The sequence below is a fragment of the Eretmochelys imbricata genome, chromosome 4 (assembly GCF_965152235.1).
Source record: "Eretmochelys imbricata isolate rEreImb1 chromosome 4, rEreImb1.hap1, whole genome shotgun sequence".
In the NCBI taxonomy this organism is placed as follows: Eukaryota; Metazoa; Chordata; order Testudines; family Cheloniidae; genus Eretmochelys; species Eretmochelys imbricata.
In genome coordinates, this window is record NC_135575.1 from 28,386,106 (window position 1) to 28,403,873 (window position 17,768).

At 43.0% G+C, this 17,768-nt stretch overlaps 1 protein-coding gene across 1 annotated transcript in view; it reads right to left on the minus strand.

The window, feature by feature from the left end:
- UNC5C (unc-5 netrin receptor C) overlaps positions 1–17,768 on the minus strand; it is a 351,092-nt gene that overhangs the window by 278,145 nt on the left and 55,179 nt on the right. The window lies entirely within an intron of this gene.

A 17,768-nucleotide genomic window follows, 5' to 3' on the forward strand; every position in this document is an offset into this window, starting at 1 on the left:
CTGCATTGGACTTGAGGACTCAACCCACTGGCTTTAGTTACCAGCACTCAGGTAATGTTCCTGTCCTCTCCAGCCATTATCAAAAACTTCTTCAGCAACAGTCCCCCTAGTTCTCCACTCAAAATGACAGAGTCCTGCAGATGCTCTTCCACCTGTCAAGCCCTCCTCTCGCCATTAAATCTCTCTCACACTATTTACAGAAGTCTGCCTGAGGTTCCCTCCTGTAGCTCCCCTTCCATTTCTGTCTTGTCTTTGCAAATCCTAGGGTTGACCCTCCTGAAGTTGAAGCTGGCAGTACTGGGAAGTTACAGAGAGATCATGGGAAAAGGGAGTGGACCAAGTAACCGGCCACTGATGATGTGTCATTGGCAAGTTATAAAACACCTGCTCTCCAATTGTTAAGATATCTGATATCCTCATATCTAGCTATTTATCTAACCATCTTATTTGTCCATCTAAGCATTTTTACCATGCTCTTCAGTGGTACACACTTTTCTTCACTGCTCTGGTTCATCTCTAGTTATCTATACAGCACTGTGTTCTTCCTAGAGCAGTCCCTGATAATACGACTCAAGCAATGCCATTATGAACCTTTTCATTACTTGCTGTGCATTGCCACATTGTAAAATATGGATTAAGCATAGAGGCCTTGTTACGCTGTGCCCTACAATAGGCTAGTATCATTACATGTTTATTAAGTAAGTGATTTAGACGAGAGATCATGCATTGAATAACTGATCCAATAGAAGAGACTAAAACTGGGTGATGTATATAACATAATCACCATCTATCTGCTTTGTGTTTCCTGAATTAGGGTAATTTATATTCTCTGCCTCCATGCAAACAGAATGTCACTTACTGCACTGTCAAACTTTATTTGAAGAGTTAAAAGGTGGGTTTATTATTCACACTGCTAACACAATCCCTAGCAGCTAAAACATTCCATGTGCCAAAAATCAAAATGGTTACCATGGAACTGGTTACAGGAGATTTAAAGCAAATTAAGGCCCTGACAAAATTAGTTTTAGACAGAGAAAGCGTAATGGGGAAGCGTTGCACAAAGATAGCCTACACTATAAGGCGTGTCGAAAAAAAATGCGTATTTTAATTGCACATTGAAAGACATAAATTTAATTATTTCTCAGGCCTGCAAGGGCACATGTCTGAGAATGAGCAGGGGCATGTGTGTGTATGTGATTGAGTGAGCGAACCAGATGCCCTATGTTTTTCCCCTTCAGTCGCTTCTCCTCACGCTTGTGGTGCACAGGCCAACACCCCGAGGCAACTGTCACACAGGGCTCTTGTGACTCTCCAATTGCAGACCTCAGGTCACGAAGTGTTTTGAAGGCCAGTAAACCACTCAACCCTTGTCTTCTCTTCATAAATAATTCCTCTAGACCATTGAGGAAGACTAGATGTGGCTTTCAGTTTCTTTATTGTTATGTGAGAGCACTCTCAGGTCCTCCATCTATGCAAGCAGCCTATTCCTCTGTGGGAAATCCTAGTGGTCTACTGGGAGTGGTGAGAGAAAGCAGTCAGCAGTGACTGCTCTCCTAGCTGGAAACCTCACTCCTGTGCATTTTTTATGCAATCAATCATGAAGGAAAGGTCAACAGACGGCTTTCAAATAACTGATCCATTTAACTACTGACATTGATCTGGGCCAGAGGAGTGGAGTTGGGAGAAAGGGAGGGGTTCAGTGGTCAATCAGTGGAAACCTAAACCCCTTTCAGCATAGCAGGAAGAGTAAACATACGCCCATAAGCTTTTTAACCTCTTTTAGTGATTTGCTTAAGGTGACTGAGCTGATTTTAAAAGAAAAATTATTTTTCTGCATGAACTTAAGCTTCTAGATCACAGGAGAGACTGGATTTGTCTTTCACAAAGGAGTGTGGGACTGCACTGGTACGTGCAGTGCAGGGAAGGAGCCGGGTTGTGTTCAATTTGAAAATCACAACTGATGTGAGCTGATCCCAGGAACTGGTAAAGCTCAGGGAAATTTCAGAGCTGATGCACTTTGCCCCTAGCCTGGGAGGTGACAGGGCTGGTGACATAAGCATTTCTGTTGGGCAACCCACAGAACCCTACTGGTACCAGTCAATATGGAGACCACCTAAATTCCCTCCTGACTAACGAGAACACTCCAGCAGTTAGAATGCTTGCCTGCCTGGGACTCAGAAAAAAACCTGGGTTCAATTTCTTGCTCTGCTGTTAGTTGCCCAAGATCACAGAGGAAGGCACTTAGTCTCTCTAGGTGCAATCCACAAACCAAATTAGGTGTCTAAACTCTAGTTAGGTATATAAGACCCTGTGCATGGCCCCACTGCAATCCATGAAACTCCTGCTAGGCTGCCGCTAAACCCTGGAGGCACCTAAACTTGTTAGGAGCCATAGGTGTTGGGTTTGTAAAATTTTTGATTAGGGCCAAGGGACAAGTTGAGCTCCAAGGGAGCCTGGGCAGTGAAGCCTCCCAGGCAGGGGAAAATACCTGACATACAGACCATTTCTCTTTCATACCTTGTGCACAGGTATAACAGTCTGTGTCGTGCTGATCAGGGCAGCCAGGCCAAATCTGAGTGACACTGAACCCTGTGCGTCAAGCTTAAACACCACTGAAATCTAGAGCAGCCAGGCAGGTAACCTGAGCCCCACTTCTGGTTGTGCCCTGTGTGCAACATTGGTGGGGCCCAGGCCCATATAACCCAATGTCTATGCTTGGTGCCTAACTTTCTGCTGTGAAAATCCCCTTGGTACCTAAGATTTAGACATTGGGGCACATGCACTGCTGCCTGGGAACCTATCTCCTCCGTAAGCTCCAGCGTGATTCACAAACCAGGGAAGCTAGGCCATTCGTCTGCCTACACCACAGGTGAGGCCTGACCCCGCAGGCTGCTGTTGAGCATGTCTACCACACTGGATCCCATTCCAAATCTGGCCAGAGGAGGTGGAGGAGATAGTGATGGTGGTGCGGTGCCCTTGTAACTTTTTAGCCCAGTGGTTAGAGCACTTCTGTACTGTGGAAGACCCAGAGCCAATTCCCCCCCTCTGCCTGAGAGGGAGAAAGAACTTAAATAGGGGGCTTCTACCTCTGAGGAGAGTTCTTTAACCACTGAACTATCAGATATTCTCATATGGGGCTCTGTCAGTCTCTCCTGTTGAAGCTGTTCCACTGTGAAGAAATAATGACAAAGTGATTGGAGCAGGGGGATTGGATCCAGGGGGACCGAGTCATTGTCATACTCTCTCTCTTTCCTTTTGGCCCAATGACTGTTTGACTGTGGATAAACTTATACTGTGTGTTTGTTTGACTTATACTGATATTGGGCCAGAGAGAGAGAGAATGATTCTTTTATCTACTGGTTAGGGCACACACCTGGGAGGTGGGAGATGCCAGCTCTAGTCCCCCTTCTCCAGTCACTCTCATTATTTATCTACAGTGGACCAACTTCAACTGGAAAGACTGAGGGATCCCATCAGAATATGATAAGAGCACACCTCTGAGAAGTGGGATTCTCCCCCTCTGGCAGAGAGAAGGGAACTGAACCTATTGGGCTATAGGTTATAAGGTGGGCACCACCACCTCCTCCTCCTCCAGCTGGTTTGTGTGGAGTGAGGCAGGCACCAAATTCTGGAAAAAGCAGCTTAGGCATCTAAGTCACCTGACTGCAGGTGGCTGGTTCCTATTCATGGATCACAAAGCAGAGCGAGGCACTTCTCTGCAGCCCAGTCTTAGACACCTAAGTCAGAGAGAGGCGGGGCTTAGTATGCCCACCAGTGTTTGACATCTCCCATTGGCTAGCTTAGGCAGCTCCTCACCTAGCATGCTAGCTTTTGTGGATAATATTTGTAAGTCCCTATCTCTCCCCATTCATTGTATAGGGAGTCTAGACACTTAACTCATCTTAGTGGGTTGCTGTGTTGTTCCTGTGATTTTCTAGGTGCCTAAAAAGCTAGGTGTTGTAATGCTCATCATTGCGATGGCCAGTCCCTTCACTGGATCTCAATCTCTGTGCCTCGTTCCTTATCAGTAAAACGGGGATAATAGCACTTTCCTATCCCAAAAGAGTGTTGTAAGGGTAAATCTGTTAAAGACTGTGAGGTGCTCAAATACCTCAGTAATGGGGCCATAGAAGTACCGAAGAGAAAGGGCCTGATGCAAAACCCACTGATGAATTCCCATTGACTTAACAAAAAGAAAAGGAGTACTTGTGGCATTGACTTAACTGGGCTTTGGATCTGGCGCCATCTAAGGGGAATAGAGTTCCTGGGGAATAAAGAATCGTTCCCCATGTTGAAGGAGTTGGGTGATCCTCAGTGTCACATGTGAGCTCTTTCTTAAATCAAGTGTAAAAGGGAAAGAATTACTGCTTGAGACATTACCACAAACAGGAGACAAGAAATCCTGTGTGTGTTTCTGTAAGTCAGGGGAAATATTACATTTAAGAGAATTAGATAGCAAGCATAGGATTAAACCACAAAACTTATCCACTATGGAGAATCCAGTTTGTAAGATAATCTTTTCTATAAAAGGCAGAAGATTAAAATAAATAACTGAAAGAAGCCCAGGAAATTCTAAGCCTTCAGTAACTAGCCAGATGGAGAATGCAACATAGACATGTATTCTACACGTTACTTTCCACATGTCTGATACACAAGCTACTATTGGGGAACATTATGGCTTTTCATGGCCCTCTCTGCATTATCCCCCAAAAATATGTATTTCAATTGCTAAATTTAAATAATAAGCCATTAAAAGCACAATTGCATTACAAATCTAATCACAAATCGAATTTGAGCAGAGTTTCCAAACCTCTAGCATATGTGCTGTAGGAACCCACAGCTCTTCCCACTGATAGTACTCCTCTCTCTTCTTGCTTTTGGTAAATCTGCAGGCTCATTATTTGAGCCAAAAGGATCTAAAACAAAATGACACATAAGCCTGAATATGTTTTCCAGCCCTCATTTATCAATGAATGAATTTCTATATTTGGCTTTTTCAAAACATCATTGTGTACATGGTGGCAATATTGACTAACAGATACAAAGGATGAAGGATTACCTAGTAGCTAGGGTGCTAGGCTTGGGATTTGGATTTAATTGCCTCTTTCCACAAGATTTCCTGTATGACCTTAAGCAAATAAACTCAAAGAGAATTAGGACCTTAGGTGTTTTAAAAAAAATCATACAAAGAACCTATATCTTTAGGTGCCTAAAGACCTATAAAAATCTGGACCTTATTCTCTCTAGCCCAAATCTACAAAGGTACTTAGGCCCCTAACTCCCATTGACTTCAACAGAAATTAAGAGCATAAATCCCATGGTGGAACTTGGCCTCTGTACCTCAGATACCCCTCTAAAGTAGGAATAATCCTTATCTTGCAGGGGTGTTGTGAGGATAACTATTTTAAACATTATTGCATATTATCAGATACAATGGTAATAGGGACCTTATAATTACCGTGTATAAACAGACAGAGTCAGGGATGGGAGACAGGATTCCTGGATTCTATGCTACTAACTTCTTTGTGATCTTAGGAAAGCTATTTAACTTCTCTGAACCTTCATTTTACCTATCTGTAAAAGTCTTTTTCTCATAAATTCATGCTGTGTGGCTTAATTGAGGTTTGTAAAGTGCTATCATAAATCATACAACATAGAAATGCACAGCAGCAGTATTCTGAGCTGCAGAGAAGATACAATATAAGAAGAAAGATTTGAAATCACAACTCCATAATACCAAACATCTCCAAAATCTGAGATTAAAACCAGAGATGGGGTCAGGCTAGGTCAAACCAAACATGAATATAGTTCCAAACAAAGAACAGCCGTGTTATTCTGTCTTTGCAAAAAGAAAAGGAGTACTTGTGGCACCTTAGAGACTAACAAATTTATTTGAGCATGAGTTTTCGTGAGCTACAGCTCACTTCATCGGATGCATACCATGGAAACTGCAGTAGACATTATATACACACAGAGACCATGAAACAATACCCCCTCCCACCCCACTGTCCTGCTGGTAATAGCTTATCTAAAGTGATCATCAAGTTGGGCCATTTCCAGCACAAATCCAGGTTTTCTCACCCTCCGCCCCCCCCCACACAAACTCACTCTCCTGCTGGTAATAGCCCATCCAAAGTGACCACAAATCCAGGTTTTCTCACCCTCCGCCCCCCCCCACACAAACTCACTCTCCTGCTGGTAATAGCCCATCCAAAGTGACCACTCTTTTTTCCTACCCCCCCTCTCCCCCAGATGTTCTGGTTTAACTTGGATTTAAACTTGGAGAGTGGTCAGTTTGGATGAGCTATTACCAGCAGGAGAGTGAGTCTGTGTGTGTATGGGGGTGGTTTTTGGAGGGGGGTGAGGGAGTGAGAGAACCTGGATTTGTGCAGGAAATGGCCTAACTTCATTATCATGCACATTGTGTAAAGAGTTGTCACTTTGGATGGGCTATCACCAGCAGGAGAGTGAATTTGTGTGGGGGGGTGGAGGGTGAGAAAACCTGGATTTGTGCTGGAAATGGCCTAACCTGACGATTACTTTAGATAAGCTATTACCAGCAGGACAGTGGGGTGGGAGGAGGTATTGTTTCATATTCTCTGTGTATATATAAAGTCTGCTGCAGTTTCCACGGTATACATCTGATGAAGATGCTCCTTCTGTTGGAGGAATTAGAAGACAGGGAAACAGCTCATTTGGGGGCAGACCTGGAATAGAGCAGACCTGCAGCCCACAGTTTCAGCAGCACAGAGCAGAGAGAAGGCTGATGTCTCAGACCCAACTGCCCCAAAGGAGCCCTTCAGGAGGGAAAGGAGGACCCACCCCAGAAGCAGTCAGAGGGGGATGTAGACCCTCGACATTGGTAATCTCCTTTTATTTTCTTGATTTGGACTCACCCAGCAAGGGAAAGCCTTGGACTAAGCTGACCAGGGTGGAGATAGGAAGTGGCCCAGGGATGACAGCCTTAAGCAGCCTCGGTTGCCAGACCACTGGTAGCCTAAAGGATCCTGCGTCAGAGCCTGATGGAGTAGGAGGGCCCGGGCTTTGCTACCAACAACCCCCCTGCCAGTCATGGGTTGCAGCCTTGACCCCTAGGTCATGCTTCCCAGCCAAACCCCAAGTGAGGGCCATTATAGTCAGGGATACCTAGAGCCATGGATAGAACCTCTTTTAAAAAAAAATTATATAAAATCAAATAAATAAAATTAGAAACCATTAGGAAAGGGATCGTTAATAAAACAGAAAATATAATTTCACTACATAAATCCATAGTATACCCACACGGCGTGCCGTTCTGCTTGTCCCATCTCAAAAAAAGATCTATTAGAATGGGAAAAAGTGCAGAGGAGGGCAACGAAAATGATTAGGAATATGGAACAGCTTCCAAATGAGGAGAGATTAAAAAGACTGAGACTGTTCACTTTAGAAAGAAAGATGATGAGGGGGTTGGGATATGATAGAGGTCGAAAAATCATGAATGGTATGAAGAAAGTGAATGGGGAAATGTTATTTACCCCTTCACATAACAAAAGAACTAGGAGTCACCTGATGAAGTTAGTAGACAGCATGTTTAAAACAAACATGAGGAAGTACTTCTTCACTACAATGCCCAGTCAACCTGTGGAACTCATTGCCATGGGATAATGGGCAGGCAAAGCATATAACTGGGTTTTAAAAAAAGAATTAGATAAATTCATGGAGTTTAGGGCTCAATGCCTATTAGCCAAAGTGGTCAGGGATGCAAACCCATGCTCTGGGTGTCCCTAAGTTTCCAACTGGCCAAAGCTAGGACTGGACTTTCAGCTACCTGAAAGGGGGTTCCAAAGAGGATGGCTCTAGACTGTTCTCAGTGGTAGCAGATGACAGAACAAGGAGTCTTAAGTTGCAGTGGGGGAGATTTAGGTTGGATATTAGGAAAAACGTTTTCACTAGGAGGGTGGTGAAACACTGGAATGCGTTACCTAGGGAGGTGGTGGAATCTCCTTCCTTTGAGGTTTTTAAGGTCAGGCTTGACAAATCCCTGGCTGGGATGATTTAGTTGGTGTTGGTCCTGCTTTGAGCAGGGGGTTGGACTAGATGACCTCCTGAGGTCCCTTCCAACCCTGATATTCTATGATTCTAAGTGAGCTGTAGCTCACGAAAGCTCATGCTCAATTAAATTGGTTAGTCTCTAAGGTGCCACAAGGACTCCTTTTCTCTTCACAATGTGTGTGATAATCAAGGTGGGTCATTTCCAGCACAAATCCAGGTTCTCTCACTCCCTCACCCCCCTTCAAATACCACACACACAAACTCACTCTCCTGCTGGTAATAGCTTATCAAAAGTGACCACTTTCCCTACAATGTGCATGATAATCAAGGTGGGCCATTTCCAGCACAAATCCAGGTTTTCTCACCCCCCCCCCCCCATACACACACAAACTCACTCTCCTGCTGGTAATAGCTTATCTAAAGTGATCATTAAGTTGGGCCATTTCCAGCATAAATCCAGGTTTTCTCCCCCCCCCCCCATACACACACAAACTCACTCTCCTGCTGGTAATAGCTCATCCAAAGTGACCACTCTCCCTACAATGTGCATGGTAATCAAGGTGGGTCATTTCCAGCACAGATCCAGGCTTTCTCACCCCCCCGGGAACACACACACACACACACACACACACACACATAAACTCACTCTCCTGCTGGCAATAGCTCATCCAAACTGACCACTCTCCAAGTTTAAATCCAAGTTTAACCAGAACGTCGGGGGGGAGGGTAGGAAAAAGCAAGGGGAAATAGGCTACCTTGCATAATGACTTAGCCACTCCCAGTCTCTATTTAAGCCTAAATTAATAGTATCCAATTTGCAAATGAATTCCAATTCAGCAGTTTCTCGCAAATCTTGGGAGACAGGCTAGTCGTTGCCTACAGACAGCCCCGCAACCTGAAGCAAATACTCACCAACAACCACATACCAGACAAGAGAACCACTAGCCCAGGAACCTATCCTTGCAACAAAGCCCGTTGCCAACTGTGCCCACATATCTATTCAGGGGACACCATCACAGGGCCTAATAACATCAGCCACACTATCAGAGGCTCGTTCACCTGCACATCCACCAATGTGATATATGCCATCATGTGCCAGCAATGCCCCTCTGCCATGTACATTGGTCAAACTGGACAGTCTCTATGTAAAAGAATAAATGGACACAAATCAGATGTCAAGAATTATAACATTCATAAACCAGTCGGAGAACACTTCAATCTCTCTGGTCACGCAATCACCGACATGAAGGTCACTATCTTACAACAAAAAAACTTCAAATCCAGACTCCAGCGAGAAACTGCTGAATTGGAATTCATTTGCAAATTGGATACTATTAATTTAGGCTTAAATAGAGACTGGGAGTGGCTAAGTCATTATGCAAGGTAGCCTATTTCCCCTTGCTTTTTCCTACCCCCTCCCCCGAAGTTCTGGTTAAACTTGGATTTAAACTTGGAGAGTGGTCAGTTTGGATGAGCTATTGCCAGCAGGAGAGTGAGTTTATGTGTGTGTGTGTGTGTGTTCCCGGGGGGGGGGGGGGTGAGAAAACCTGGATCTGTGCTGGAAATGACCCACCTTGATTACCATGCACATTGTAGGGAGAGTGGTCACTTTGGATGAGCTATTACCAGCAGGAGAGTGAGTTTGTGTGTGTAGCGGGGGGGGGGGGGGGTGAGAAAACCTGGATTTATGCTGGAAATGGCCCACCTTGATTATCATGCACATTGTAGGGAGAGTGGTCACTTTGGATAAGCTATTACCAGCAGGAGATTGAGTTTGTGTGTGTGGTTTTTGGAGGGGGGTGAGAGAACCTGGATTTGTGCAGGAAATGGCCCACCTTGATTATCATACACATTGTGAAGAGAGTGGTCACTTTGGATGGGCTATTACCAGCAGGAGAGTGAGTTTGTGTGGGGGGGGGCGGAGGGTGAGAAAACCTGGATTTGTGCTGGAAATGGCCCAACTTGATGATCACTTTAGATAAGCTATTACCAGCAGGACAGTGGGGTGGGAGGGGGTATTGTTTCATGGTCTCTGTGTGTACATAATGTCTACTGCAGTTTCCACGGTATGCATCCGATGAAGTGAGCTGTAGCTCACGAAAGCTCATGCTCAAATAAATTGGTTAGTCTCTAAGGTGCCGCAAGTCCTCCTTTTCTTTTTCCAAACAAAGAAGACACTTTTAGAAGGTTTATTTGAAGAGACTTACCCATTTGTAGACAAAAGCTCCCTGAAAAGCCCCACTGGCTTCAACAGGCCTGATTCTCCACTGCCTTGCACTTTTGTCTAATCATTTACACTTGTGCTAAGTGGGTGTAAAACATGGCCATGATAGTCATTCACTGTGGTCAGGCATAGATGACAATGCAGAGTACAAGGCAGTAGTGAATCAGACCCAACTGGACTAGTCCCAGGAGCAAGACAAATAGAATTTTTCTCTTGAAAGAGGGATTAAGACCAACTTTTAATCAAAGAATTATAGGTATATGGCAAATGTCCCATAGAGACAGAACTTTGGTTTATTTAGCCAATGGTTGCTTCCTTTTTGGTGATATGTGCTCCAGAGTAGAAAGGCAGGTGAAACCCATCAAAGGGATGTTAGTATAAAGTAACTAGGTAATGAGAGCATACATATGTTAGGAACAAATAACTGGCTGCATATGTGTTTTACTAGAATATAGTCCTACTTATATTATACACATTTCCAGAAGTGTGTGATGTTTTAGCAATAAAAACTGAAAGCAAACTCCAGTAATCTGCAGTTCTTCAGGAGGATAAACAAGACTCTTGCCCTTATTTTGATTAAGGAGAGTTACTACATGTTTTTCCTGAAGCTATTAGTCTGCTAGGAGCATGCTGTCATTTATAAGCCCCACCAAAAATATCCTGTTAATGAAATGAATAGGAAATTAATGCTGTCAGGCAGAAAGCTCTTTTAGCTAATAGTTTCTAGTACTTCTCATTGAAATGTTAGAGAACAATTTTCATTTTCCAGTTATCTGAAGTTAAAAACAAAATGTAGTCTCACTGATAGTACCTTGATCATGTTGTCTCCAGGCATTTTGCATTTTTACAATGCACACGTTGTACATTAAAACCAAAGTCTTTCACTCCTTCTGTGACACTAACAAGCATTACAGAAAATGCTGCACTATGAACAGCTACAAGGAAATGAATGTTAGAAAACATCCCATTGCATGTACAGTAAGATTACTTAATGCACGAGTATAACACCAATAGAAACTTGTGTTCAAAATCTGCCTTGCTCCCAAATGTAAATTGTTCTGTTAGTCCTATCTTTCTCTCTCAGGGACATTAGGTACTGCATAATTGAAAGGCAAACTCATAAAAGGCCTGCATCTGAAACAGCATGCATGTTCCAAGTCAGGATGGAGGTGCGCTGGCAGAGGGGGAAAGAGTGTTTCCCTATATTAGGCCCTACCCATAGCCCACAGAAATAAATAAGAAGCCTGGCTACTTATTTGGGATCTGATCCTACTGGCCTTACTCAAGCAAAACTCTCATTTAAGTTAATTGGAATTTTGCCTGAGTAAGGGCTGCAGGTTTAGGCCCTTGGTTTATAATAAAGAGGCAAAGCATACATCTTCAGTGACAGAAAAAAAGCTAACTGGAGAGACCAAAGGACACACGGTGCTGGCTGTGTTTTTCTCTCCTGTTAATTCCTCTTTCAGGAATCCAGCTTTGAAGCTGTCTTGAATTACAAGTCTGACACTTCCTTTGAAAATGCTCTCAGAGTGATGAATGTCCACTTAACTGTTTTTTTATTTTGAAATACATTATTATAAGGCCTTCTGATACTGATGGAAATGTCTATTACATGAGAAACAACTTCTGGCAAAAGACCAGCCGAAAACTACTTCCATCCCAAGTCATTTGTACAAACCTTAAAGCTGAAGCAGTTAATTGGTGTGTGTACACCCTCTCCATTTATTAGAAAATGACAGAACTAGAAGTAATCAGAATATGGATTAAAATGACAGGACCGAGCCTTCAGAGGACAACAGTGGCTCTTTTAAAACACAGAAGACTGAGTTTGATTTGTTTGAGGGTGGAGGTGGTTGATATTTATGAAACTGACTTTTCCAGTTGAGGACTTGGTGCAGGTGTTTCGTGCTCTGCTCCGTTTCCTGACAAGGTGCAGGAAAGCTGAAAAACTCAGATCTTGTTCTATATTTATTTTTTATTTATATTTGTGATCTCATAGACCATATAAATGTCTTAAGTATGAGCCTAATGTGTGGGTACAAATGAAACAGAGGGCTACCATGGAGTGTAGGGGTCCAGTGTCTGGAGAAAAGACTGCGAGTCACCAATTCCTGCATCCCAGGCCTGGCTGTAAAACTGATGCATCGCCAGCGTCATGTTGCATGGCACAGGGGTAGAACACTGCGCGTACAAACACAGTTAACATAATTAAGGGGAACTCTCCTGCAGGACCACAAAATTACTCCTACCTCCTAACAGGATAAAGACCAAAAAGGGAAGCAAGTACTGTGACTAAGATACTCAACTGCAGGCTAAGTATCCCATTTAGAGCCATGTCGCCTCTGGCAGGCTAATACTAAACCCACACACAGCCTTTTTTTGCAGCCTGCACACTTGAGAGCAAAGCAGCGAGGTACAAGAGGATGGAGACTTGCTGCTGCTCAGTGCAGAGCAAGCAACTACTCATGTGTAAGGTGGGCAGAACTTAACCAAGTATTTGTAAAGCGCTTTGAAGATGAAACCCACTTTGTGTGCGTTCTATTACTGTTGACTTATCTTGACACTGCGTGAGTGTGACTATTCTACTGACTTTTTACTTAGGACCCAATCTTGTAGTCTTTTCACAGTTATGTGCAGATAAGGAGCCAGATCCTCAGCTGATATAAATTATCTCAATTGAAATCAATTGGGCTCTGGCAATTTATATCAGCTGAGGATCTGTGCCATGGGCTACAGGATCAGACAGTATTAGTATCTGGCAGAGATAATGTGAAATAAAATTCAGCCAAATGCTAGTTCAAAGTAAAAGAAAAATCAAACATTTAAAGTTCACAATCATTTTCTAAACATGGTTCCTTTAACCACAGTTCTTTGATTAAAAAGTATATTCCACATCTCCCCTTACAAACACATATGGAGTCATCTGATGGTAAAAGGACACTGGGCCCACAAAATCCTGTCTGCCCCTTTAAGTTTATCTCATCCCCATTTCCTTGCTTTTTCATTGTTTCCTTCAATCCCCTCTCTCACCATAAATATGTCTCTCTCTGTCTCTCTTGAACTCATGTACACTATTGGCTTTGATGGCTTTGGTCAGCAACTTAGTCCATATGTTTACTTCCCTTTGAGTAAAACAGCTCTGTCTGAATTCCCCTGTTTACTCATAATTTCCTAATGATTAGACAGACTGTGTCTGGTTTTTTAACCCAGTGCCACTGTGAACAAATTACTTGCTTCTACTTTATCAGCCTCTGGGTTTTGGTTTTTGTTTTTTTTAAATACTCTTGTTAGATCACACTAAATCGTTCTCCTCTCCAAAGAGAGAAACTCTTGTTTCTCTAAACTTTCTCAAAAAAATAGTCTTAAAACTCATCCCAGTTGCCATGTGTCACACTGTCTCTAAGGCAATAATAGTCTGCCCGTGAAAACTTGAGCAAACCTGAACCCTGTATTCTAGATGAGGTTGAATCTTGAATAATAACGTAATTTCTTCGGATTTGTCTTCTTCCCACTCAACTGATGAATCTTAAAGTCATGTTTGTTTTTTATCTTGCAACCCTACCCTACTCGGATGATTTGAAGGGTTTTTTTTCTGCCATTACCTCTAAGCTTTTGTTCTAAGTCATTTTATACCACAAGTGCTGCATTTCATATGTGGCTTATTTATTACTGCCACCCTTCCCCTTATTAGTACATTGTATGTTATGTTAAACTGCATTTTCTGTTCACTTTCCTATTGCACTTTAAAGGGCGATCAGATCCACAGCTGGTGTAAATAGACATAACTCCATTGACGTGGATGCAGCAGCTATGCCAGTTTACCACCAGGATCTTGCCCGTAAAATTGAAATCCCAGTGGTTCTGTTTGTATTGCTCCCTATTACTATCCACTAGCCAGAGCAGGCCCCCTAAAACTAGCCATTCAGAATAACCCTCTTTCAAACCAGGCAACTTACAATGTACAGCCTCCCACCCTGCTTTCTGTTTGCCAGACAATTTCCTACCTAATCAGCTATTAACCTCCCTGGACTGTGATGCCTGACATTAACCAAACAACTTCACTTGGGAAGTTTATCCACTGCCCTTTTTTTTTTTTTTAATTGACACTGTGTTGCGTGCAGGAAACCTCTACTGCAATCTAAGTGAACTACCTCCCAATTCAACAAACAGCTTAATGTAGCTGAAAATAGATTATCTGCCTTTTTTGAGGTGGATGACTAGCAATCTTGTCTTAGTTAGCCTTATTCCTTTAAATAGCCTTGCCACTGCAGGAATGTTGGCTATGTTCATGCTTATTGACTTTATGAGTGTCCCTGCCTGTCCACCTAAAGTATTTCTAAGGTGTTTATCACCCAAGTACTGTATGTGAGCACCAGATAAAGATTACTAGCTTCTGTGTATGCCTCAAATGATTCAAAATAGACCTAGCAGAGTTTCTAACTTCTCCTGGGGGTATCTTACCTGCATTCCCTTCCTTTAGAGATGTGGTTGGAAGTTTGGTAAGTTAACTGAACTTGCATCTTAGTATACTCCTGGAGAAGTTCTTGCCATGCTACTTGTATAAAGGGAAGAGGTTCCCCATACCTTCTTCACCCCCCTCCCCCACATCCCTTCCTACTAGTATGTGAGTGCAGAACCATGAGCAATAGTAGCAGGCAGGATTTAGCCCTGTATGTGCTGATTCAAGAACACTGGGTTCTTCAGGTCTAATTAAAAAATCTGCATTTATATATCTGAAAATTAATAAAAATCTTTATGGAAAAAGGTATATACATCTCTTTTCTTCTTGTCAATGTACCTTTCGATAAGTCCAAGGGTTTGGTTAAGGAAGACTTTCCTTTCATCAGTCTTTTAGCCTTCTTTAAATAAATGACACTATTCAATGTTTAATTCCCTCCATCAAATCTTGCAAAAAAGTTCATAATAATTCCCTCATGACTGATGCTAAGCAACTCAAGGCCATAGCCTATAGACCTCACCCAGACCAGTCTTTTTTTGTTTTGTTTTTTTGTTTTGGAGGACCAAGGAGAATAATGTGCAGGATATTTTCCTGGCCTCAGGAATACTGATTTCACTCATTTCCCATAAAACCTGTAGAAATGTGCATTACTTAGACCCAGTACTAGTAATATTTTTGGACCACCATTGACAACTGGCCACATAATTGCACCAGCAAAATGTACATGTGTGCATGTTGCAGATGAAGACATGGGGTTTGCATGCACATAGCAAAAGAGGTACTTGTGCAAGCAATGAGCACAAGACAGCCACTACCAGTTCTGCATGCTCAGTTGACAGTTTGCATGCCCAAGTATGGGGGGGAGTTGCGTGTACTTCTTTTTAGCAGAAGTGGGAGAATGGCTTATGGGATAATTACTATTATTTGTATTACTCCTGGGGGAATTCTGCGCTACTGTGCGTGTACATAATTAATGAGCTGCACATATTTTTAAATTTTTGCACAGAAAAAAGCTTCTGCCAAAATCTTGCTGCAGTTCTGTCTTTTTCCCCACCAGAGGGCGCTGTGGTGATAGAACACAGCAGCAGCTCTTGGCCAGCTAAGGAAGAGAAAGAGTCTGCCTTCTTTGCAGCATCTGTCAGGCTAGGTCAGGAGATAGGGGCTATGGGGAGACAGACAGTGTGGGTTGCTGGGGGGCGGGAAGGTCAGACAGGGGCTTATAAGGGCTAGTGTGGGAGGACAGACTGGGGCAGGGACTGAATGGGAGTGGAGGCACAGGGCCACAGAGAGAAGGGAGGTGCAGGGCCACATGGTGATAGGGGGTGGGGGCGGATGCAGAGCTACATAGGGACAGGGGAGTGGCTGGGTGGGGGCACAGGAACACATGGGGACAGGGGAAGGGGGTACAGGGACACATAGAGAAAGGGGAGTAGCTGGGTGGGGGCACAGAGCCACATGGGATGGGGGAGGGGTGCAGGGCCACATGGGGGGAGTGTGTGTCTGAGTGGGGGGTGGAGGGCAACATGTGGATAGTCCTATCATCTTGGCCATGTGCTATTCTTATGCTTCCTGGATCAGTGAATACAAGTTTTGCACAAACAACAGGATTTTGTGGACATTGTTGAAGGGATTTGAGATTAGTCCAGTCTTGACAATTTGGTGTTAAACATCTTGGAAGTTTTTTCACAACAATTTCCTTTACTTTCTTTCTATGATATCCTGATCCTCTACCTACTATACTGGAAAATAGTCTCCCTTCCTCAAATAGCTGACCAGATTCTCTTTGTTCACTATAAAACCAGAATGACAATAGCTATGTAACAAATCTGCTATTCCTTACCACTCACATCTCCATTTCCCCCATTTTCTGGAGCAGTTTTCTCTTTTGTCTTGCTATCGCTGCAAATATTTTAGAATAAACATTTTTACTGTTGGTTGAAATACACCTTTGCGAAGCTCACTTTATAACAGTGATCCAAAAACACTGCAATGAATTTTCAGCATCATCATGGCTTTGGCTTATACAAGGCATCTTTCAGCACACCGAATTCTTTAATATTTAAAGGTCAACAGCAGGAAAGAAAAAAATAGATTGAGAAAATTGCACAACTCTGTAACCCAATAGTTATACTACAATAGTTTGGTTCTTCTTCTTCTAAAACAGAAACAACAAACTCAAGCTATTCAGACTGACAAAGGAGACAAATTTCTTCCTGGTACAGAAATCCAAAGACTTAGTTAATTGTCCTTTATGAAACTATGCAAAGAAAGGATTCTGTATGACCCTTGATTATGGAATTGTTTAGTGTCACATCTCAGCTGTTTTAAGAGATTACTGTTCACTATAGGTGAAATTCACCCCTGTGCAGAGGGCCAGAACAAGAGCTATGCATCACTTAATCCCTCAAAATACAGCTCACTTGTGCTGACCCTCTGTACAAAGCCAAATGAATTTCATTTTACATTGTAAAAGACACAAAGCCTGATTTTGGTCTCAGTACAATAGTTAGACTCCAGAGTAACTCCACTGATTTTGGACAAGTGACCCATGATTTGCACTGGTGTAAATGAGACCACAGTCAAGTTCACAGTCACAACCTTCATGGTATGTTTTTCAATTCAGTGGGCCAAACTGTGCTCTTTGTTACACTAGTGTAACAGTGAGGAACTCCATTGTACTTAACCAATGAACTACTCAGAATTTGGCCCAACATCTGTGACCTTTTCATCCAAAAATCTCTGTCTCATTTTTATGTGCCTGCAATTCAAATGTGTGTGGGGGAAAAGGTAGACAATTTCCTTTTTTGTTTATACAGCCTGTCTTCTGTAAAAATAAAGAGAAAAATGAAACAAGTCTCAGAAGAAAACTTAGTTCCTTAACTTAGGTCCAACTTTCTTGCTTTCTACCTCATGAGTTAAACTTAAGGAGCAGTGTACCAACTTCCCAGTCAAAACAATTCCCATTGATAGCAAAAGGCTCGGGCCGGGAGCTATAAGTACAATCTCCCAGCAGCCCCGCTTGAGGATTTTCACCTCCTGAGCGGGGCTGGCTGG